General features: G+C 38.5%; 1 protein-coding gene and 1 long non-coding RNA gene across 7 annotated transcripts in view; one reads left to right on the forward strand and one right to left on the reverse strand.

Moving 5' to 3' along the window:
- Positions 1 to 25,854, forward strand: part of marco (macrophage receptor with collagenous structure) — a 444,814-nt gene that overhangs the window by 315,716 nt on the left and 103,244 nt on the right. The gene's annotated exons all lie outside the window — the stretch shown is intronic.
- LOC311298815 lies at positions 10,550 to 13,241 on the reverse strand. The gene is made up of 3 exons (XR_014629003.1): positions 13,060 to 13,241; positions 11,756 to 11,790; positions 10,550 to 11,452 (listed from the first exon to the last, which is right to left on the reverse strand). It is a non-coding gene; the product is annotated as an uncharacterized lncRNA (long non-coding RNA).

The following is a 25,854-nucleotide window of genomic DNA, read 5'->3' on the forward strand; positions in this document are numbered from 1 at the left end:
TACATGTCCATAATTCCCTTAAAAAAAACAGGCTATAAAAGTGGACAAATGCTACATATCAAAACAGTCTCTGTAGCCTGAAGTGCTTGACTTGTGACTTTGTGCAAGAACAAATGTGCATGTCAGTCCATGTGGAACACAAAAAGAGTGTTTGTGTTGATTGTGTGTGCGTGCGTGTGTGAGTGAAAGAGAGAGAAAAAGAATGAAAGAAAGAATGAAAGAAAGAATGAAAGAAAGAGAGAGAGAGAGAGAGAGAGAGAGAGAGAGAGAGAGAGAGAGAGAGAGAGAGAGAGAGAGAGAGAGAGAGAGTGTGTGTGTGTGTGTGTGTACGTCAGTATTCCTGTGTTTGTGTATGACAGAAATAATACATTGGCATACCCTATACAATCACCAGAACCTTCTGTTTAGCTTCAAAAGAAGCTGGTTTTCAAAGTTCTTAGAATCAATACGTGCCCTTTTTGGTCTGAAGATCAGTCCTGCTGAACTAAACAGTCTCTCGCAGGCTGCTGAGGCTGGTAGTGAATAGAATAGAATAGAAGAAAAGAATCGGGCATTTATATAGCGCTTTCATATGTACTACTGTACACCCAAAGCGCTTTACAATCATGTCAGGGGATCTCTCCTCAACCACCACCAGTGTGCAGCATCCACTTGGATGATGCGACGGCAGCCACAGTACAACGGCGCCAGTGCGCTCACCACACACCGGATATAGGTGGAGAGAGGAGAGAGAGTGATAGAGCCAATTCAATGTAAGGGGATTATTAGGAGGCCATGATTGGTAAGGGCCAATGGTGTGTGGCCATGACACCGGGGTTACACCCCTACTCTTTACGAGAAATGCCATGGGATTTTTAATGACCACAGAGAGTCAGGACCTCGGTTTAACGTCTCATCTGAAGGACGGTGCTCTTTGACAGTACAGTGTCCCCGTCACTACACTGGGGCGTTAGGACCCACACAGACCACAGCGTGAGCACCCCCTGCTGGCCTCACTAACACCTCTTCCAGCAGCAACCTGGTTTTCTCAGGAGGTCTCCCATCCAGGTACTAACCAGGCTCAGCCCTGCTTAGCTTCAGTGGGCAACCAGTCTTGGGCTACAGGGAGATATGGCTGCTGGCATAGTGCTGTGTTAAGCCTCAATGACAGGTTGCATACTGCCGGGAAAGACTTAAGTGTATCTACTGTATCACCTGGGCATCCAAGGTAAGTCTCCAGCTGTTTAGCACTTTCTTGGGAACTGGTCTGTTTTATTGCAGAAAAGAAGTCCTCCTCCTCTGAAGAATGGGAGCTCTCACCTTGATTCTCCACAGTTTGGTCTTTCAAGTAACTTTTGATATAGTCAAGGCCTTTGAAATAGAAAAACAAAATTAGGACCAAATTGAACCATGGAATTGGATTACAACAATGAAATTACAACACTGAAAGATGGCACAATGATTTTGATCAACTTCATATGGCTTACATAAGGACACATATTGCTATTTGGATTGCTTGGTATGTTAGAGATCAATTGCAGTTCAAATGCATAACTTTCCTCTATTAATAGCATAAAGCAAACAGTACAACACTTACCAAGTTTTATGATTTGTTCATCACTTGTCCAGCACGTCTTGAATTTGGGGACTAGAATAGCCGCGGCTATCAGCTCCGGATCTTTAAGCATTTGTCCAAATCGTTTTTCAAGTCCTGCTAAAAGTGCATCAATCAATGGCCTACAGAACTTGGAAGAAATGTGAAGGTGCTGGAGCTTAGTCTTGAGTAGGGTTATTGTAGGGACCAACCATCCCATTTGCACATTGGTCTCTCCCTGAAGTACGTCAAGAGCCTTTGCAACTGGGCTCATAGTCTTTGCATATTCAGACAGAAAGGCAAGCTCGACAGGAGTAAACCTGTAAAAAAAAAAAAAAAAACACACATTTATTTCATGGAACAGCTTCAATTGGAAGGGCCTAATTATTAAAAAAACAATCATTAGAGACTACTTTTAGGAAGTTGCACTTGTGTTACAAATAAATAACATTTGTGTTTTACAGTTTTTCATATATAGAAATAAATAAATGTTGGCAGCCAACCAGATATAGTTCAGCTTTTAAAAAATAAAAAAGGGCAGGTACATACATGGGTATCTTCAGTGCACTGCAGACAGCTGCAATGGCCCGTTCTCCATGTTCTCTGGCAATTCTCACAATCCTTTCCACTGCCAAGAAAAGGGAGTTCCATCTTGTTGCATTTGGCCTCAAGAGCTGGAGTTTGCAAGTCTCCTCAATGATCTCTGCTGCTGTGGTGGATCTTGCACTTTTATTCCACAGACTCCAGCACTTTGAGAATGTTGAGCGTGAGACCCTTTTGTAAACCGTGTTACTATTTGCCTCCTCAACATCAGTTGTTGACACCAAGTTGAGTAGGTGGCAGGCGCAGCGATGGTGTTTCGGAAGCTGATATTCCAGGCAGTCGTCCTCATCCAGTATGGCTCCAGCTTCAACAAACTCCATGCTCCTCAGTGCTATCCTGCTCTTCATCATCATATTCATCATCACCACCATCATCATCATCATCATCTCCTTAACCACTCTCTGCTGCTAAATTGTTATTTTCATCAGTCTGACCATAAACTCTAAAAGCTTTTACGAAATTTGAGCCATTGTCAGTTGTGGTGCGGGTAATCTTTTCACGGATATTGAATTCACTGTGGATATCGTTCAGAGCACTGGCAAGGACAGAAAAAGTATGAGAACCTTTAAGCTGTCTGCAGGCTAGGGCAGCGCAACATCTCGTCATAGTCTGGAGGTCTATCCAATGTGCTGTGACACCAATGAATCCACGCCTGTAAGCTGTCCAGCAGTCAGTTGTAGTGGCAATGAACTGAAGTTCACTTAGAGCGGTTTTCAGATTGTTTTTCATTTCCAGGGAAGCCTTCTCTACTTTGTTCACAACAGTGTTGCGTGAAATCACTTTAATATTGGGCTGGAGAAGATGTACAAGATCTATGAAACCCTGCTGCTCAACTACATTAGGTGGGTGAAGGCCTTCTATGATAAAATGGAGGACTGATTTATCCAAACTGGCCTGGGACACTCTTCTGGTTTCCCATAACTTAGCTTGCTTGGATGGTGGGCTTTCATCTGGTGCTCCTTCTGGCTTTCTTCTTAGGGCGTTTGAAGTTAAAGTTTTGTATCTCTCCAGATGATTAGGGTGTTTTCTCTGTGGAAAAATATGCATCATTGAATCATTTACAAAAACACACATTATCAACCTGATAGACTTTGTATATCTAGCTACATTTCTCCCTGTGCTTTCCAATTAGGACGGCCACCTTACCTGCATTAAGTTGGGTGAGGAAATGGAAAGAAAATTTCAATGCATGACCTCAAAGCATTGAATTTAAACCGCATTGAAACCAACAGGGCCGCTCAAAACAAATGTGACAAAGGGCTGATATGAATAGCACCTAACTTAACTAACACATTTCTTGTGGGTACCACTGATACATACTAGGTACAGTCTAAAGTTTGGTCTTTTTTAAAGAATTTTTCAGTGTTAATTTACAGGTGTCTTTATGCAGCTAACGACCTCAAACAGGTGCATCTAATTTAGGATAATAAATGGAGTGGAGGTGGACATTTTAAAAGCAGACTAACAGGTCTTTGAGGGTCATAATTCTAGCTGATAGACAGGTGTTCAAATACTTATTTGCAGCTGTATCATACAAATAAATAGTTAAAAAATCATACATTGTGATTTCTGGATTTTTTTTTTTAGATTATGTCTCTCACAGACTCTCATGCACCTACGATGACAATTTCAGACCCCTCCATGATTTCCAAGTGGGAGAACTTGCAAAATAGCAGGGTGTTCAAATGCTTATTTTCCTCACTGTATATAAATATAGCACTAAATGGTACCAGCTTACCCACATCTATAAATGCAGTATTAACCCCAGAAAGCAACCACGACGCATCATTACTCATTGATCAAATTGAACGTGCTGCACAAAGCAACAGAGATTGTGTCAACAATCAAGTCTTTAAGACAGACAATCAAGACAGACAACTCTTTATCTCTAATGGTGTGTTCACACCAAATGCGAATAGAGCGTCAAATTCGTGTCTATCGCGTCTAGTTATACGCTTGACCACTTTGTGTCCATTCGCACGTCCGCGTCAATCGCTAACTTTGGCTAATGCCAGTGCTAATAAGTTCATAATAATGTAAAAATAGCTAGAATCAAGTAAAGGGTGTATATTTTCATCCCTTACCAGGTAGTCCAACTTCCTCGCTTATTTTTCTCCAAGCTACCTCCTTTTTTGTCTGGTCTCTGTACGCGTATGATGTTGTATCATATATTTCTGGGTACCCACAGACGGTAACAATTAGCATCTCCTCCATATTCGACAACAGTCATAGTAACCGGACGTATCAATGAGCTCTTCGTTGATTGGCTTGCGCAACAAAGCGTCATGCGAATCTTCCGCTCGAGTTCAAATTTTTCAACTTGCGTGGAAGACGCGATTGAGGCGATTATCGAGCTTTCGCGGCAAACGCGTCGCCCAATTCGCGTCATTCGCGCCACCCTGCCTCAAGGGTCATAACGACAGAAGGACACACAAATGCAAATATGTTTGTAATATCTGCAACACCTCTGAATGCCGTACACGTACGACGTCCAATAGACAATGTCCAGACTGTCTCAGATAATGTAGAAATACCTACTGCTACGAAACACATAAACAAGTGCGTACATCTACTGAGAAATCGCAATGTGACACGATAAAATATTGCACTAAATGTCAACGATTGTATAGAATAGCGAGAAGTGGTGATAAAACCAAACCGCACAAGTGCTCTCCAGAGTGCTGTGTACATTGCAAAGAGATTTTGACAAGTGAAGTGTAAGATAATTTAGTAATTTTTAGTGATTCTAACAGGTCAATTTAACTCAAAGGAATTATTAATTACTTTATAGGGAATTCGAAAGAATCACTTATTACAACCGAGCAAATGACTCGTTCGCGTTTCATTTGAACTGGCTGTAACCATCAACTCTGCAACGGATATACACTCACCTAAAGGATTATTAGGAACACCTGTTCAATTTCTCATTAATGCAATTATCTAATCAACCAATCACATGGCAGTTGCTTCAATGCATTTAGGGATGTGGTCCTGGTCAAGACAATCTCCTGAACTCCAAACTGAATGTCAGAATGGGAAAGAAAGGCGATTTAAGCAATTTTGAGCGTGGCATGGTTGTTGGTGCCAGACGGGCCGGTCTGAGTATTTCACAATCTGCTCAGTTACTGGGATTTTCACGCACAACCATTTCTAGGGTTTACAAAGAATGGTGTGAAAAGGGAAAAACATCCAGTATGCGGCAGTCCTGTGGGCGAAAATGCCTTGTTGATGCTAGAGGTCAGAGGAGAATGGGCCGACTGATTCAAGCTGATAGAAGAGCAACTTTGACTGAAATAACCACTCGTTACAACCGAGGTATGCAGCAAAGCATTTGTGAAGCCACAACACGCACAACCTTGAGGCGGATGGGCTACAACAGCAGAAGACCCCACCGGGTACCACTCATCTCCACTACAAATAGGAAAAAGAGGCTACAATTTGCACGAGCTCACCAAAATTGGACAGTTGAAGACTGGAAAAATGTTGCCTGGTCTGATGAGTCTCGATTTCTGTTGAGACATTCAGATGGTAGAGTCAGAATTTGGCGTAAACAGAATGAGAACATGGATCCATCATGCCTTGTTACCACTGTGCAGGCTGGTGGTGGTGGTGTAATGGTGTGGGGGATGTTTTCTTGGCACACTTTAGGCCCCTTAGTGCCAATTGGGCATCGTTTAAATGCCACGGCCTACCTGAGCATTGTTTCTGACCATGTCCATCCCTTTATGACCACCATGTACCCATCCTCTGATGGCTACTTCCAGCAGGACAATGCACCATGTCACAAAGCTTGAATCATTTCAAATTGGTTTCTTGAACATGACAATGAGTTCACTGTACTAAAATGGCCAGCACAGTCACCAGATCTCAACCCAATAGAGCATCTTTGGGATGTGGTGGAACGGGAGCTTCGTGCCCTGGATGTGCATCCCACAAATCTCCATCAACTGCAAGATGCTATCCTATCAATATGGGCCAACATTTCTAAAGAATGCTTTCAGCACCTTGCCACAATGCCACGTAGAATTAAGGCAGTTCTGAAGGCGAAAGGGGGTCAAACACGGTATTAGTATGGTGTTCCTAATAATCCTTTAGGTGAGTGTACATATCCGAACTATAGTGAAACACTATAGTTAGCAAGGTAACTTAGATCAGAAGTTTAAGACATTAAATTCGTAAGCACATAACACAAGTAATACTTCTCTTTAAAATACAAACAAGACTTTATTGATTATTCTAACACATAAAACTAATATCTAACACAAACACACGCACACACATTCATACGAGTTGCAGAAAGAAAGAGAGTGAGGAAAGAATGAGTTTTAAGAGTGAGATGTTGAAATCCCAAGTTTCTATATGCACTTATAAGACATAACCTGAACGAACCATCAAGCATAAATTTAACCCTTCTATCCTTTCGTAGGTTATTAAATCTATATCAAATACACCAGTTCAGCTTAAGAGTCTGGAGGTTTCTTGCTCGTTTCGCGTTCCTTTTGGGAATTCCTTTGGTCGGCGTCAAAGGGGGTTTCCCGAGCTCGTTCGTTGGCTGGTGTCCCCGTGCTTGGATAGATGTCTGTGGCGGCCACTCACGTGGTGTGGATGGCGGATTGATGGAAAGTCTTTGTTGAAGCTGGCTTTGCAGAAGAAACGTGGACCGAAATCTTGCCGCAAAACTTAACTTAGAACCGAGACTCACAACGGAAAAGAAAGGAAACTAAGAAAAGAAAGGAAATTGAGACGAGAGTAGATGATGGATTGAATGAAGTTGTTTAACCCATGTTCTTCTGATCTTGATTTGGGTTCTTTCGTCTGCGCGTTTACATGGTTACTCGTCTGTCTGGTCTCTTCTCCCTTCGCGCACTTTTCTCACCTTGTTGAGAACTCTTCTAAAACTTTGTTCTGGTGTTAAGATTTTAAACTCAAATGTCTGCCCAGCCTCCTGGATCAGTTCTGACCAATTAGACACTGTCTTTATTTAGGAGGTGGCGTTCTCTTCACTTCTTATCATAAATCAAGCTTATCTGTGCTCTCCTTACTCTCTAAGCTCTAGCAGAGAGGACAGAGGCCACAGTTTAGACATTATTACTATTATAAGAATACGAAACATTTTACACAGATTTCAATCAAGCCATCTTTTGAATTAAGAACATACGATCATGCTGACAGGAAGCACGACACACTTTCATTCAAGCATCTAATAGTTATAACAATTACATGAATTATATAGGATCTAAGCATATTAGACACACACATATATTGTAGACACAAAATAGAATCATGTAGTTGCATGATGTTTGATTATAAATCCATAGAGAATTTTTCTGGGATGATTTTTATCTATTGTTATAGGTAAAATCTCAGTTCTCTGGTTTGAAGAGATTTCAGAGGTCATTCAGAGGTCCTTAATGAGGAGGGGCTCGAGCAGCTTCTGCTGTTATCTTGATCGAGCACTGAGCTGTGCCATCTCTGAGCCAATCATTCTTTTCCAAGCTATCTCACATTGACAAGTTCTTCCTTTAGTTTGGCTCATCTCTTTGAAGCTTGCATGGCCGTAAAGTTCTTAGCTGGGGGTTTTCGTTGGTTAGGTAGACTGATTTTATGGCTCTGGATTGCTGATTTGGGGTCTGGAATGTTGGGTTCTGTGTGGAATTATGTTTGAACAATTCACCTGGAAGATTCATTTGTGTTTGATTCGCACTCAATCCTACAGAAGGTACTCACGAATGTTACATCCAACCTCTAAAGTCTGAAACAAATGATGAAAAATACATTTATTATGACTTTGAGACAATGTATCAGAATGATAAACATGTGGCTAATTTTGTATGTGCAATGACACAGACAGGTGAGACGTTTGAAGCGGGAGGAACAGATTGTGTGGCACGTCTGATTAAACACTTCAGACGTCCAAAATACAGTGATTACACATTCATAGCGCATAATGCATCGGGATTTGATTCCTACATCCTGTTAGAGTATCTTAGCAACGAAGGAATAAGTCCAAAGATTATTATGCAGGGATGTAGAATATTACATATGTATGACACAGCATTTAGACAGCGATTTATAGACAGTTTTCAATATATCCCTTTTTCACTAGGCAAGGTACCGGCTGCGTTAAATCTAAGCGTGAGCGAAAAGGGTTTTTTCCCACATCATTTCAACAGATTGGAGAATGAAAATTATGTGGGTCCCTATCCGACAAAAGAGTTTTACGGTTATGAGACAATGAGTGAAACCGAGCGTGTGAGATTCGACACATGGTACACAGGTGTATTGGATGACATCTTTGACTTCAAAAAGGAGCTTGCTTTTTACTGTCGTAATGACGTGATTATCTTACGCCAGGCGTGTATAAAATATCGCGAAGAATTCCTCGAATGTACAAACATTGATCCGTTTAAATCTGTGACATTGGCAGGGACATGCATGAAAGTTTTCAAAACTCATTTTTTGAGTCGAGATACAGTAGCACTTACACATAGTCATGCGTATGTTAATCAACACAAGATGTTTTCAAACGCATCCATTCAATGGCTCGAATATATTAAAAATAGCCAAAACGTTGATGTACAACATGCCTTAAACCACGGAGAGCAAGCCTTCGGACCTTATCATGTTGATGGGTATTATGAGTCTGATGATGGGGTAAAAACAGCCTTGGAATTCTTGGGTTGTTTTTATCATGGGCAGAATTGTCGATGATTTAAGGCTGAAGAAATGCAGCCTTTATCAAATGTGTCTTTTGGTACTCTCAGAAGGCAGTCGGATGAAAAGATAGGAACACTGCTTAAAGTGTATTCCTTACGTGTGATTTCTATCTGGGAATGTGAATGGGATCTAGCAAAACAAACAGATCCTGGGAAAAAGCCCCCGGTGGAAAGAGGGCGGGGCAAGCGTGGGAAAAAATCCCCTGCTGGAAAGGGGGCGGGGCAAATTTAAAATTTATTTAAAATTTCCAAAATTATTCAAAAATAATGTTTTTTTACTCAAAAAATGAAATGCCAGAGAGAATATAGGGCACTATATGTCACTTTGAGTGATTTATTGCCTGTAAGCCCCGCCCTTTTCCAGGAATATTTTTTTGAAAAACTTTTATTTTGTACAAAATGGCACATTGTCACACTTGTGGTCTTCCCGGTCAAAAATGACCGGCCTACAAAAATTGCTTCACATTTTAGAAATATAAAACCAGTCCTAATTGAAAGAGAACAAGTGGACAAAAAGATTGAATCCAATATTGGGTGAAAATATACTATAATGAAAGATTTATAAGCAATTTTTTATAGTCCGGTCATTTTTGACCGAGAAGATCCCGGGTGTTATAGGGTTTTGAACACCACACAAGGGTTAAGTTGGAAAATAAGCTAAGTGAAGTTATCCTGCAGTTTCACCTGAGGACACCTGTGCTTTTACTCCTCAAAGACAAGTGCAATCCTCCATGCACAAATAGCTCACAACCTAAAAGTCTAACCTCTTATCGTTTTAGCATTTGACACTATTTTTAAGTGCCCTCCCATCTATGTTCCCGTGGGATCTCTCTCTCCTCTCTTTCTTCATTATTAATCATGCCATTGTGTTTAAGATGATCAGCAGGAGAAGCTCTTGACAGAGGACAAGGTCAGAGTGAGAAACCAAGTCCCGGCTAAGCAGAATGTAAAGAGACACCAACAGGCTCTGTGTAAAGAGTGATCAGATTTATCTGAGCCGTTTGGTCAACAGGAATCTTTGGGGATTTTAGAGCAGAAGGAAGTGGACAATATTATGAAACACTCTTTTCTTTATCCTACGTTTTCTCTCTTCTTCGGCTCCCTTCATAAGCGTTAAATCACATGCAATAACCATGAGACCAAGCGAGCCAAAGACAAAGAGTGTGGTTGATAGGTGTGTGTGTGTGTGTGTGTGTGTGTGTGTGTGTGTGTGTGTGTGTCAGAGTAAGCTGCACTGTAAAAAAAAATCCCGTAAAAAAACGGTAAATCTCTGGCAGCAAAGTTTCCAGACGGGTTCCGTTAAATTACAGCAAATAACCATTTCACAAAATTACAGGCAAAAACCGTAAAAATACAGAATTGACTTTACGGTCAAAATTAATTAAATTACAGTACATTACTGTTAATAATGGCTTATTAAACCCTGGAAAAACAGATAAATTATGTCAAATTACATAAAAAGAACATTTAACTTTAAGGTTAAACTGTAAATTTAGGGGTTTATAAATTTATTTTATAATAATGCTCTGTCTATCTACAGTAATTATCTTTTAATATATAGTTTTTCTGTGTAAAATAACTATGAAGTTATGTATAAAAATGTAATAAGTACATAAATTCAAGTACAAAGTTTGTATATTTACAGTTTTATTTTTTTGCAGATCCAGTTTCACAACTTTGACCAATCTCTAATTAAGTACTTAATAATAGCAAATGTACAGTCAATGTCTGTTAAATTAACTAAACGTACAAGTACGGAATACCTGCACATTTACAGTATTACTCATTAAACAAACACTGAACATCAAGATACGTGAATGATAGGAAATACAGGCTTAGTATATCATTTAGAACATGTAAAAATATCCACATTAAAAGACAATTGCTGTATGCCTTTATACTCTAATATAACTTATTTCAAATATTTACAATTACATTTTATCCAAAGTGACTTAAAATTAAGAGAACAATAGAAGCAACAAGTGCAGCGACAAGTCCCAGTTAGTGTAGCACAGTACACAAGTTCATTTATTTATTATTAAAACAAAGATTTAGTATTATTGGGTCAAGTGTTTATGAAAAGATGGATCTTTAGCAGTTTCTTGAAAATGTGTTGAGTTGGGCAGGTCATCCCACCAGCAGGGAACAGTCCAGGGAAAGGTCAGTGAAAGTGATTTTGTGTCTCTTTGGGATGATGGCACCACAAGGCACCGTTCACTTGCAGAACACAAGCTTCTGGAGACACACAGATCTGAAGCAGTGAGTTTAGGTCTTGCTGCAGCATCTGGATCAGTTGCAGAGGTTTGACTGATGCTGGAAGGCCTGCCAGGAGAGCATTACAATAGTCCAGTCTGGATAGAACAAGAGCTTAGACAAGGAGTTGTGTGGCTCCGATAGGAAGGGCCAGATCTTTCTGATGTTGTATAAGGCAAATCAGCAGGATCGCATGGTTTGGCTGAAACCATAAGCAGTTCTGTCTTGGCAAGGTTGAGTTGAAGGTGAAGGAAGAATTTTCCATCAGGTAGGCTGAGATGCGAGCAGCAACCGTCAGATCCTCTGGCTGGAATGAAAGGTAGAGATATGTGTCATTAAGTGATAGGAAAAGTCATGTTTCTAAATGACAGAGCCTAGTTACACTACAAAAAATAAATAAAAAAATAATAATAAATAAATAGATGGGTGGAATCTAACACAATCGTGGTCTTACTGTAGTAAAACCAAACCTTGTGCAGCTCCAGTGGCCTCACAAGGATCAAATGAATATTCACATGGGAAAATACAGTATAAAACAAATTAAATGTTCTGCCACTTTTAGTGCAATCATATGGAATCAGAAGACTCGGCCATTGTAGACTTCCCATACCTTGTTTGCCATGATCATTCTGCTTTCCACTTGACCTGAAATCACAAAAAAACAAAAACAATTTTTTACAACTCAGCATTACATTTACACATGTCAGAATATGTTCCACTGGGACAATGCAAAACCTCAACTGACTATGATCTGGAAGCTGAGCAGGAAAGGCTAACAGTGATGTTTTGAGCTGAGACACCTAACGTTAGGGGTGTAACTGTCTGTTCATCTGGATCAATGCAATTTTCATAACCAATGATCAAAAGTATCCTATGAAAAAGGCTACTATGATGACCCCAGGTCATCCAAAATGTAGATAAGTTCATTTCTTCATCAGAACACAAACATTCTATCAACTTTTATTTTATAAGCCTAATATAAGCGGGGTGGTGTAGCGCAATGGATAAGACACATGCCTTTGGTGTGAGAGACCCGGGTTCGAATCCACTGTGAGACACCAATGTGTCCCTGAGCAAGACACTTAACCCCTAGTTGCTCCAGAGGCGTGCGACCTCTGACATATATAGCAATTGTAAGTCGCTTTGGATAAAAGCGTCAGCTAAATGAATAAATGTAAAAATGTAAATGTAATATATGCACATGTATGCATTCTATAGCTAACGTTACGTGTTGGCAAGCAGATGCAGCCAGAATATGCAATTTATCATGTTGGGTTCATATTCTAGTCTCATGTGCTTTCCTGTATCAAGTACAGTATTTACTGAATTTGTTTTCTTAACAGTCTTGATAGCCACGTTAACCCTTACGAAAATTAACTATGGTTTAACCACAAAGAAAAAACTAAAAAACAAACAAACATGTAACGTTAGGCCTATTTGTAGTATAACTGTGGTTATTAAAAATGGTAATAAAAATCTGCCAAAGACATGGTTACTATAATTTTACTATAATTAAAACCAAGGATATTTTTAAGAGAAGAGTTTTCAGCTTCCAGACAGTGTTTCAAAATGTCCCGCCATTTAAGAGATTGATTTACTGACAGATAGGCCTACTATCGCGTATTAACGAAGATTTTATAGACAATTAAACGGACTTTGATATGTAGCCTATAACATGTCTACGAAAGCTCGTTTTAGGTCTTTTGAGATGTGGGTTCAACTGATCTTTCTTAAAACAGATGGAAAATGTAAAGACGCATGCTAACGTTACATTTTCAGTGTTTTGGCCTCCAGCTCTCGCCAGTTAACTGAACATCATTTAAGAATGCTAACGTTAGCTTGAAACCTGTAAACTTAACACAAATGTAATATAAAATATCGTTCACATGTAACTTAGTATAATGAGACTCTTACCTCAGCCGGTGATCGGTTGGCATGATGTCCGCTGTGACGAACAAGGCTCACTGAAAAGGGCGTTATTTCCGAAGAATCCAAACGGACTGACTGACGAGCTCCTGCTCACGGCTGTTCTTGATGAATACGATTGCTTTGAACCACTGATCTCACAATCCACTTCACGAGAGTAGACTGAATTCAAATCTCCCGCTTGCCCAAACTCGACGGATCAGCTAACCTTAACCGTTGTGGGCGGGAGTAAACAGCGGAAATTAATTTGAATCTGCGTCATCGCGCGCGCGCACTCAAACACACACACAAAGCCCTGAATGTGAAGCAACAGAGATTTGGAAAAATATTTATAAAATATACATGAAATTATGGGAGAATAAGACTGTTTATTATTACACTTTACTATACTAGATTATTATACTGAGAATAATAATGATCAAAATGAGTATAAAATAAAATGTGAAATAAAAAATAATTCAGGCCTACTGTAGTCTATGTAGGGTACTGTTTGTACAAATCACAGTCTATGGTACAAATACTTTTATTTAACCTTAAAAAAAACCTCACTTTAACCCCCACATGCTTAATAATCTGTCTGTAAGGAAAACATATTGAATAGATGCTGATTTCCGCAGTTATACCTTCTTTTCTTTGTTTTCTAATTTCACAGAAAAAATCTGTAAAATATTACTTAATTTCTGTAAAATTACACATAACTCTGTAAAAATACAGACAAGTTCCTTTTAAAAAACGTAAAATTGCTGTAAAACTAAAATACAAGCAATTACCTGTAAATTTAACAATGGACCTTTAAATTACAGCAAATGCCTTTTATTTTACAGATATTTGCTGTATAATGACAAAACGGTAAAATTCTGTAAAAAAATACAGACAATTACCTGTAAAATTACACTTTTTTTTTTACAGTGTGTGTTTTATAGCTTTGATTGAGCTCTAGCTGCTGTCTGGAACCGACGCTACATTCCCCGGCTATATCACTGCCAATAAAACAATGTCACATGTTCCCTTTCGCCACCGTAACCACCGGTTTGACACCTGAACAACTTGATCTGAAGAGACACTACAAAATGGTTTTGCTAGACACGTTGTCTGTTCACTTAAAAAGGGAAAAACAAACGGAGATAGAAATACACTCCTTGTTTTTGCTTTTGATTTTTACATTTTCAGCCACACTCTCCCCTGATAATGAATGTTTGATTTGATGTCCATGAGGGAAACAGGTCATTATAATGATCCTAACAAACATAACAGGGTGTTAAGCTCTCTCTCTCTCTCTCTCTCTCTATCTATCTCTTGCTCTCTCTCTCTCTCTCTCTCTCTCTCTCTCTCTCTCTCTCTCTCTCTCTCTCTCTCTCTCCCTCTCTCTCTCTCTCTCGTGCGCATGTGCGTGTTTGGCGTGGTGAGGAGTGTGAGGTGTTTGATTGATCTCTACATTTTTCTCTTTTTTTTCCATACTTTATGGGGTTTTTTTCTTACCGTAGTTTAAAATTAATTGTGAAGTTGTAAGAATTTGTTTTTTATTGTGGTTGCATCCATTCGTGGACGATAAACATGGCCTCGCCTTCTAATGAGGGTACGCCGGTTTTCTCCATTGGAAATGGTTGCAAATGTTTTCCCGATCAAATTTGTACGGTGGAGGATGTACTTATGGCTATGGGAAAGATTGTTGGCCATGATAAGATTGTTTCGGCGTCTAGGATGAACAAGGCCGTTGTTGTGTTTTTAGAAGATGAGAAATTTGTGAATGTGCTTGTGGAGAGTGGAATAGAAATGTCGGACACGTTTGTACAGGTGACACCTCTGCGTTCCCCTGCAACGCGTGTCATAATCTCGAATGCGCCCCCGTTTATAAAAAACGAAGCGATAATAAAAGAACTAAGTCGCTTTGGTAAATTTGCAAGCGAAATTAGAGCTGTTCCGCTCGGCTGTAAGAACGATGCACTGAAGCACGTAACGTCTTTTCGGAGACAGGTTTTCATGTTTTTGCAAGCACAGACAAAGTTTTTGGAAGTGTCTTTCCGTATACAACACGGTGAAAGCTCTTACATGATTTTCGCAACAACGGAAAGCATGAGATGTTTTGAATGTGGGGACTTAGGTCACAAGAAATTGTTTTGTCCTCACAGAAAACAAAATGAGGAGAAAAGTGCAGAGACTGAAAACATTGAAATGAGAAATCAGTCGGATCGCGGTAAAACTGACAAAACTGAAAAAAGACCCACGCTTTTAAAAGAAATGTCGGCGCAATCGAAAAAGAAAAAACAAAAAGTACAAAACGAAAAACAAACCGAGGAGACTCAGGATAAAAGCCCAACTAACAGTGGACGTAGGCCTTCTCATTCCCCTGAGAACATACAGCTTTCAGAAGGACAGGTTGAGTCAGATAAGGAGCCAATGTCAAGATCAGAGGTGAGTGACTCTTCTTCTCCTAAAGTGCTTGATGTTTCAGGAGTTGTTGATCAGAGTAATATATGTGGCAAGGATATGGAAGTGGAAGTGGTTTACAATTTGTTGAGAATGACGATGATGATGTGTGTGTAGATGAATCAAGATGTGATAGTGACAGTTGTTCAGAAGTTTCTGAGTTTGAGTTGAGTCAATCATCTGGGGATTTGTATACTGTGGAAGAAGTTAATGATTTTCTGGATCAAACAAAAGGACAGAAAGTAGATGTCCTGAAGTTTTTTCCTGATGCTGCTAAATTCTTGAGGTCAGTTATGAGTGTTCAGAAGAGTGTAGGTAGTGACGTCATATCAAAACAAAAAAGATTTCGTCTGAAGAAACTGGCTACAGTAGTTCGTAAAAGTTTAAAAGGAAAGAGAAAGATTAAATAGGTTCACATGGCTATGGGTGCTGCTCTTATCTATTTCTTTTTCTGTCTTTTTTCTTTCTTGTTTCTCTTCCCTTCCTTTACCATGCAAATCTTAAGAGTTAGTTCTTTAAATGTTAATGGAGCGAGGAGTAGAGAAAAACGAGGTTTATTAACTGAGTTTCTTAAGCTTAAAGAATCGCATGTTACTTTTTTACAAGAAACTCATAGTGATGAGAGTAATGAGGCAGATTGGGGATTGTGTTGGGAGGGCAGTTACTCTTTAAGCCATGGAACCAATTTAAGTGCTGGGGTAGCCATACTTTTTTCACCTTACCTCAATGTTGATGTTTTGTCAAGTGTAGAATTAGAAAAAGGTCGCCTTCTTGTTGTAAAAACAAAAATTGATGAATTCAATTTTATATTTGTTAATATTTATGCTCCAAACAGAAGTGCAGATAGAATTATTCTATTTAAAAGACTGAGTGAATATTTGAGAAATGTAAATGTTGATGATTTCCTATTAGTAGGAGGTGACTGGAATTGTACAGTTGATTTTACATTAGATAGGAATAATACTGAACCAGATTTTGAATCACCTGCTTTGTTAAAAAATGTTATCTTTCAAAACAATTTGTTGGATGTGTGGAGAGAGAGGAATTTAAAAGTAAAAAAATATACTTGGGTAAAAATTTCACAAGGGAGAATAAGTGCAGCTAGATTAGATAGATTCTATGTTTGTAAGAGAACTAATAACAGGATTGTGGCTGCGAACATTGTACCATGTAGTTTTTCAGATCACCATTTTTTTTCTTGTAATTTTACTTTGTCACAAACTCAGTGCAAAAGTCTTTACTGGAAATTGAATGTACGTTTATTTCAGGAGAAAGACTTTATTGAGAGATTTAAATGTTTTTGGGGGTTTTGGGGGTTTTGGGTTTCTCAGAAAGGAGAATATGAAAACTTAATTCAGTGGTGGGAATTGGGTAAAACACAAATTAGAATTTTTTGTCAACAGTTTTCTTCTTTCTCTACAACACAAATTAAGAGAAAAATCAACGAATTAGAAAAGGAAATTGTACAGATTACTTCGAATGTGGTGCTGCAACCAGACACTGTAATGACTGAGAACTTAAGTGAGAGAAAGAATACTCTTACATCTCTTTTACAAGTGCAAGCTAAGGGGGCACTTATAAGGTCACGTTTTTTGTCTGTACGCGATATGGATGCGCCAACTACTTATTTTTTTAATCTTGAAAAAGTTTCAAAAAAGCAGAGTGTTATGCATTGTCTGACATACCCAGATGGGTCTAAAACATCTGACCCAAAGAAGATGAGGAAAATTGCTGTGGACTTTTATACAGAACTCTTTAGAGCTGAAAACTGTGATTCACAAAGTACATCGGACTTGATTGAACAACTTCCTACTCTTAATGAAAAACAGCGAGAAAGCTTGGACAGTGTTTTTTCTTTTCAAGAACTTACTGAAGCAGTACAACAGTTGAAGCCTGGTCGTGCACCAGGTATTGATGGTCTGCCGGGGGAATTCTATAAAGTCATGTGGGGAATCATAGGTAAAGACTTCTATGAGGTGGTACAGAAATGTTATGAGGAACAATACCTTCCCAGGAGTTGTCAGAGGGCTGTTCTTGTTCTGATTCCCAAAAAAGGAGACATAAGTCTCATGAAGAACTGGAGACCCGTTTCCATTCTCACTACTGATTATAAAATTCTGGCAAAAGTTTTGGTCAATAGATTGAAGTGTGTTTTGGGTAATATCATTCATAAGGATCAATCGTATTGTATTCCGGATAGAACTATTTATGATAATATTTTTCTGGTGAGAGATTTACTGGATTATTGTAAATTAAATGGTATTAATTTAGGTCTTCTTTCGTTAGACCAAGAGAAGGCATTTGATCGTGTAGATCATGAGTATTTATTTAGAACACTAAAAGCTTTTGGTTGTGGTGATGGTTTTTTATCCTGGATTAAGACTTTGTATACAAATGCTTCATGTTTAGTGAAAATTGGAGGAGATATAAATTCACCAATTCAAATGCAAAGGGGAATCAGACAGGGGTGCCCTTTGTCTGGTCAGTTGTATGCATTAGCAGTTGAACCTTTGTTGTGTTTATTTAGGAGAAATGTGTCTGGTATATGTATAGGAAACAGTATTCATAATGAAATCAAGCTGACTGCATATGCAGATGATATCACTGTTTTTATCAAGAACCAAAAAGATGTAAACACAATTAGTAAGTGTCTATGTTTATATGAAAAGGCATCATCTGCTAAGTTAAATGGGAGTAAAACGGAAGCTTTGTGGTGTCTTGAACATTCAACAGAAGTTTTACCAGTTATTCCTGAAAATGTAAAATGGGGAAAAATAGGTTTCAAATTTTTAGGGATTTATTTAGGAAGTGAAGAGTTTAAAAAGAAGAATTGGGAGAATGTAAAGGATAAAGTATGTGCTAAGTTGTCTAAATGGAACTGGTTGCTGCCTCAGCTATCGTATAGGGGAAGAGTACTGGTTATCAACAATTTAGTGGCATCCACCCTGTGGCACAGGCTAAATGTTCTGGACCCACCAATGGACTTTTTTGTGGATATCCAGAGAGTTCTTGTTAATTTTTTCTGGACTGGAAAGCACTGGGTGAAAGAGGCAGTCTTGTATCTACCAGTTCATGAAGGAGGACAAGGCCTAATTGAACTAAAATCCAGGTATGCGGCTTTTCGTCTTAAGACTGTCCAACAATTTCTTTACCATCAGGATCAGAACTGGATGGAAGTGGTGTGTGCCCTCTTGAGGAGGGTGGGTCGTCTGGGTCTCGACAGGCATCTGTTCTTAATGGACTTGAAGAATATGGACCTTAACGGACTCACATCTTTTTATGCTTCAGCTTTACAAGTGTGGCAGATTTTTTCTGTGGAAAGAGTTAATGTCTGGACTTTGGAAGAACCTTTGTTTTTTAATGGACTTTTGTCGACTGAACTGCTGAATTCAGGCACTCTACGTAATAATCTGATAAAAGCTGGCATTTGTAAAATTGGACATTTAAAGATTAACAACCAGTGGATTACAGCGGAAGAATTGCATCTTAAAACAGACATTCGGTCTCTTCGAGTTCTTCAAAGATTGCTGGAGGAAATAAAGAATCTTTTGTGTCTTCGGATATTACATTTGGAGAACTTTGATGGATTATTCCCTGAAATACGTGTGTCTGCGGAAGTGGGAGATTGGGAAGAGACTGAAGGGAGTCTATTGACTTTTAGAACACCTGAACTTGGAAACTTTGAACTTCTTTCCAAAAAAGCCCTGTATATGATTTGTGTTAAGACTCTTAATCTAAGAGCTCTTGACAAAGTGATCGAGTCAAAGTGGATCGGAGTGGCTGAGCAGGGATCTTCCCCGAAAGGTAGTTGGAGGTCCCTGTACAAGAAGCCCACTGAGAAAAGAATAGGTGATTTTCAGTGGCGGATTGTACATTGGGCAATAGCCACAAACAGATACAAAGCACATCTGGATCCTTTGCATAGTGTAGAGTGTAGTTTTTGTGGGGAATCTGAAACAGTTAATCATCTTTTTGTTGAATGTTCAAGATTAAGTGGACTTTTTTGGTTGTTAAAAGAAGTTTGCCAAAGGTTAGGCTTTTTGTTTACTAATGGGTTATTTATATTTGGACCAAAATATAGTGTTGCAAAAAAACAAAAAGTTGTATTACTGAATTTTATTTTTGGTAAAGCAAAGATGGCAATTTGGTTAACCAGGAAAAACAAGGTTCTTAATTTAAGTGGAGTAGATCCAGTGCATATGTTAAAAGGTTTTATAAAGGGACGCTTGATGCTGGAGTTTGCTTATTATGAAATGATCAATGATATTGAGGCCTTTTTTCTGATGTGGGGAACGGAAAGTGTGTTGTGTAAGCCCAGTGAAGGGCAAGGTTATCAGTTAAGTTTTGGAGTGTTATAAAAGAGAATTTATGTTGTATTTGCTTTTTTTGTTTGTTTTTTTGTTTGTTTTTTAAGGTGCTTGAATAATGTTTTAAGGTGTTTGATTATATATTATTTCTTTTTTGATTATGTTTTGAAAAATGTATTGTAAAATAAATCAGATTTTAAAGGTCTCTCTCTCTCTCTATCTCTTGCTCTCTCTCTCTCTCTCTCTCTCTATCTCTTGCTCTCTCTCTCTCTCTCTCTCTCTCTTGCTTGCTCTCTCTCTCTCTCTCTCTCTCTCTCTCTCTCTGGTGTTGCATGCTGGGAGTGAGTGCGTGAGTGCGGTGTGTGAGGGGCACGTGTGAGAGCGTGAAGTTTCTTAAGTTTTTTCTTATAGTTAAAACTTTTTTTCTACTTTTGTTTTTTCATAGGATTTATTTTCTTTTTTATATATTTTTTTCTCACTTTCTAGATCACTGGTTATATTTTAATTTTGTGAGGCGTTTTTTTCGTTTAGTAAAGCGGGATGGCTTCTCTCCCTGCGGTGGAAGAGCCATCTCTGTCGCTTAAGAATGGTTTCAGGTGCGTTCCCGAGGCAGGTACAGCGATTGAGGAGGTGATATTAGCAACAGGACAACAGGTAGGCCATGAAAACATTATTTCTGCTTCTCGCATGAACAAGGCAGTTGTCGTCTTTTTAAAAAACGAACAACTAGTAATCAAGATAATTGAAAGTGGCATTTGGGTGAAAGAAACGTTTGTACCCGTTACACCTCTTTTTGCTCCAGCTACAAAAGTCACAATCTCTAACGTACCTCCTTTTATCAAAGATGACGCGATTGTGCGAGAATTAACTCGGTTCGGAAAGATGGCTAGTGCTGTAAAAACGATTCCTTTGGGTTGTAGATCTAGCGAACTTAAGCATGTATTGTCTTTTAGACGACAAGCGTTTATGTTTTTGACCGCTCCTTCTAAAACACTGGATGTTTCGTTCCGAGTGACATGTGGAGAGAGCTCGTATATGGTTTACGCGAGTACTGATACATTGCGTTGCTTTGAGTGTGGCGATATCGGCCATAAGAGATTGCTGTGCCCTCATAAACAACGGGCCGAGGAAGAAGCAGGGCCGTCAGGTTTGGCTGGTGCGAGTAGTGGAGCGACTGCGGTGGGAAAGCCGTTGAGTGACGCAGGTGCTCGGAAAGAGGATGGAGAAGCAAAAGGAGAAAATGAGGTTAGTGATAGAGTAGACGTGAGTGAGAACGCGTCTGGAAGTACTGAGGGTACAAACGAAGAAGTTTCGCCAATTGGTTGTGTTGTTACTGGTGCTTTAAGCTTCAAAGACGATAGAATGCGAGAGGAATTTACAGGTTCAAATGATGAAGCGGAAAAAGAGTCCGAAGACGAGAGCATTAGAGATGATGATTCATGCATTGATGTAGACGTCGGTAGATATGGAGATTTTTATTCTGTTGAACAGATAAATAGTTTCCTGGATGAAACTAAGGGAAAGAGTGTTGATGTCGAAGAGGTCTTTCCTGACCTAGAGAAGTTTATCGCATCCGTTATGAAAGCTCGTAAAGAATGTGATGTTGAGGTTTTGTCACAGCAAAAAAGGTTCAGATTAAAGAAATATTTGACCGCAGTCAGACAAAAAATTAAAAAGATGAAGGGCAAACGTAGGTCTACTAGAACAAGTTCGAAATAAATGCACATGGAGGTCTGGCCTTTTCTGTGTTTCTTTCTTTCTTTCTTTTTTTCCTTTCCCCTGTTTATGGAGTTTCTTAAAATAGGATCCTTAAATATAAATGGGGCAAGGGATAGAAGTAAATGGCCTTTATTAAAAGAATGTTTAAATTTGAAAGAAACTCAAGTTGTGTTTCTACAAGAAACGCATAGTAATGAAGAAAATGAATCTGATTTGGGGATGTGGTGGGAGGGAGATCATGTCTTGAGTCATGGCACCAACTTTAGTGCAGGGGTGGCAATATTATTTTCACCCAGATGTAAAGTTAAAATTTTGTCTAAAAGTGAGGCAGTGAAAGGACGCCTACTTGCTCTCAGAGTAGAAATAAAAAATAGAGTTTTTGGGTTAATAAATGTTTATGCTCCTACAACGGGTAGAGAAAGAATAGCTTTTTTTCTTAAGCTTAAAGATGTAGTTTCCTCTTTTATAAATGAAGATTTTTTAGTAATTGGAGGTGATTGGAACTGTACTTTGGATTTTACTTGCGATAGAAATGGAGAAGAGCCTCATTTTTTGTCAGCAGTATCTTTAAGAGAGATTACCACACAATTTGGATTTATTGATATTTGGAGAGAGAGAAATAAAGCAGTTAAACAATATACATGGATTAAAGTGACCGAGAATAGGATCAGTGCAGCACGTTTAGATAGATTTTATGTCAAGAATACAATGTGCAGTAGAATAGAAGAGACGCATATAAGCCCAAGTTCTATTTCAGATCATCATTTAATTTCTTTAAAAATGATTGTAACACAAACAACCCCTCATTATTCTTATTGGAGATTTAATAATAAACTATTAGAGAATCTTGATTTCCATGAAAAATTTAACCTTTTTTGGAACCATTGGACAGAACAAAAAAGTAATTATGAAAATCTTCTTCAATGGTGGGAGGTGGGAAAAGTTCAAATTAAGCTTTTCTGCCAACAATATTCATCACAAGCTTGGATTAGTTTAAAAAGGAAAGTGTCATAATGCAGAAATATCTTCTTCTAATTTAATGTTTCTTTGATTGATAAGAATGATATGGGTGTCCAAGACAATTTGATATCCAAAAAACATGAATTAAGAGGTATTTTACATGAAAAAGTGAAATCAGCACTTGTTAAAGCACGGTTTATTTCCATTAATGATATGGATGCACCTACAAAATATTTTTTTAATTTGGAAAAGAAGGTTGTTCATAATAATTATATGCATTGTTTACGAAGACATGATGGAAGTATTACTTCAGATCCTTTAATGATGAGAAGAACTGCTGTTGATTTTTATTCTAAATTATTTGCAAAAGAAGACATTGATTTGAATACAACAAGTGAACTTTTTAAGGATTTACCAATTTTGAAAGAAGATGAAAGACTTTTTCTAGACTCCAACTTTACCTTTGAAGAAGTAACTGATGCAGTAAAACAACTCTCAACTGGTCGAGTACCAGGCCTTGATGGACTTACCGCAGAATTCTACAAATCTTTTTGGGGAATAATTGGACAGGACTTCTTTAAAGTCCTTGAAGAAAGTTATAAACTGAAGGAACTGCCTAAAAGTTGTCAAAGGGCAGTCCTTTCTCTTCTTCCAAAGAAAGGAGATTTGTGTTTTCTTAAAAACTGGAGACCTGTTGCTGTTCTTAACTCTGATTATAAGATATTGTCTAAATCAATTGCAAATCGTCTTAAGACGGTGTTAGGCTCGTTGGTTCATGAAGATCAGTCTTATTGTGTTCCTAAAAGATGTATTTATGATAATTTGTTTTTAATGAGAGATCTTTTAGAATATTTAAGAATGTACAATGTTAGTGCTGGTCTAATATCTCTTGACCAAGAAAAAGCATTTGATCGGGTGGATCATCTGTATTTGTTTCATGTGTTAAAGTGCTTTGGTTTTGGCGATAGTTTAATATCATGGATAAAATTGTTGTATAAAGGATCCGTGAGTATGATAAAAATAGGAGGTGGTTTAAGTGTACCAGTTAAAATACAAAAAGGAATCAGACAAGGCTGCCCAATGTCTGGCCAACTGTACAGTTTGGCGATTGAACCCCTATTGTGTATGCTTAGACGTAAACTAAAAGGTTTAACTATAAATGGCAGTTTAAAAAAAGAGTCTATTATATTATCTGCATATGCTGACGATATTACTGTAATTATTCAACAACAGGAAGATGTACAGAATCTAAAGGGGGCTTTAGACGTCTATGAAAGAGCTTCATCAGCTAGGCTTAACTGGGATAAAACAGAAGCTGTGTGGTATGGTTCTACTGGAAACCTCAATATAGTTTTGCCAAAACTCCCTAATAATATTCAATGGGGTACACTTGGTTTGAAATATCTAGGAGTATATCTTGGTCAAGAGGAATATAAAAAGAAAAATTGGGAGGGTTTAGTGGAGAAGGTCTGTGCAAGGTTGTCTAGGTGGAATTGGTTGCTACCCCAGTTATCATAGGGGAAGAGTACTGATTGCCAACAATCTCATTGCCTCAATGCTATGGCATAAACTGATGGTTGTGGATCCACCAGTGATGTTAATCCAAGAAATTCAAAGGAGACTTGTTAATTTTTTTTGGACTGGTCAGCATTGGTTGAGAGCTGCTGTCATCTATCTTCCTGTTCCAGAAGGGGGACAGGGATTGATAGATATTCGAGCTAGATTGACAGCTTTCCGACTGCAGGCTATTCAGCGCCTATTATATCACCGGCATCATGGATGGATGGAGCTAACGTGTGCTCTTTTACGCAAGGCTGGACGAATGGGTCTAGATAAACAGCTTTTCACCATGACCCTAATGAGAACTTCTCTTGGTGGACTTAACCCTTTTTACCTCAATATTTTGGATTTATGGCAATTGTTTACTGTTTCAAGAGAGTGGTCAAAACCAGGTCCGTGGCTGTTTAACGAATCTCTTTTTTTAATCCTCTTTTTCCTGTTGAGATCCTGAACTCTGAGACCATAAGGTCAAATTTGATTTGTGCTGGAATATCCATGTTCCGGGATCTAAGAAAAAGAGATGGGTGGATTGAAGCTGAAGAACTTGCTCACAAAGTAGGTTTCAGGTCTGTGCGTCTCGCAAAGCGAGTGCTAGAAGACCTAGAAGCTGCACTTCCTTTTTTCAGCTAAAGATTTTCTCAAAGAGACTTGTACAGGAGATGATACAGAGCCATATTCTTTTTCGGAATTTGACTTATTGATGAAAAAGGATTATCAAGAGGAAGATCCTGCAAAATTGCTATCTCTGAATACTCCAGAAATGGGGTTGTTCAATAATTTATCAAAAAGAACTTTATATACAGCATGTGTTAAAACTATGAACTATAAAGACCTTAAAGATCAAACAGGAAGCAAATGGACTTTAGTGTTGAGGTCAGGCTCTTCCCCGAAAGGTAGCTGGCGGACCCTGTACAAAAGACCCACTGAAAAGAGAGTAGGAGATCTGCAGTGGAGAATTGTACATGGAGTTTTAGCCACAAACAGACACATAGCACGACTGAATCCTTTAGTTGGGGAGGGTTGTCCTTTTTGTAATGCATCAGAAACTGTGATTCATACATTTATGGAATGTGATCGCCTGAAAAACTTGATGCAGTTTGTGAAGGATTGGAGTCTGGAGCTAATGGGTTTATTTGATGTTTCTTTATTTATTTATGGGCCAAAGTACTCAGTAGAAAACAAGAATAAAGTTATTATTCTTAATTTTCTTTATGGAATGGTGAAGTTGGCAATTTGGTGTACTAGAAAAAACTGAAGAAAGTGGGTGTACTGATCCTATTTTATTGACAAAATGTTTTATAAAAAAAAGGTTAACGATAGAGTATGCTTTTTATTGCCTTACACATAATGTTCAGGGTTTTTTTTTCATCTCTGGGGTTTTAATAATTTTTTGTGTGAACCTGATGAGAATGGAAGCTTTAATCTAAATATTTTCTAATGTGTTTTGGAAAAAATAGGTGGAATTGAAAAAAAAAAGAAGGAATTTTTTTTTATGTTTTTGTGTTTATAAATGTTTATGCAGATAAATCCCAAATGTTATTGAATTAATAAAGGGATTTTTTTAAATGTCAAATGTCTCTTGCTTGCTCTCTCTCTCTATCTCTTGCTCTCTCTCTCTCTCTCTCTCTCTCTCTCTTGTGTCTGATAGTGCCCTATGAAGTGGATGTTCAAACATCTTCAGTGAGATTTCAAATCGCAGGCAAGCTACACAGTTTGGCTAAAATAAAGGAGTTGAGGGTCTGGTCTTCCTTTACAGAGTCGGCAAAAGGGGGCATAAAGTATCCCCAACTTGAAAATCATACGTGGCCCA

Source organism: Rutilus rutilus (assembly GCF_951802725.1).
Source record: "Rutilus rutilus genome assembly, chromosome: 10".
NCBI lineage: Eukaryota > Metazoa > Chordata > Actinopteri > Cypriniformes > Leuciscidae > Rutilus > Rutilus rutilus.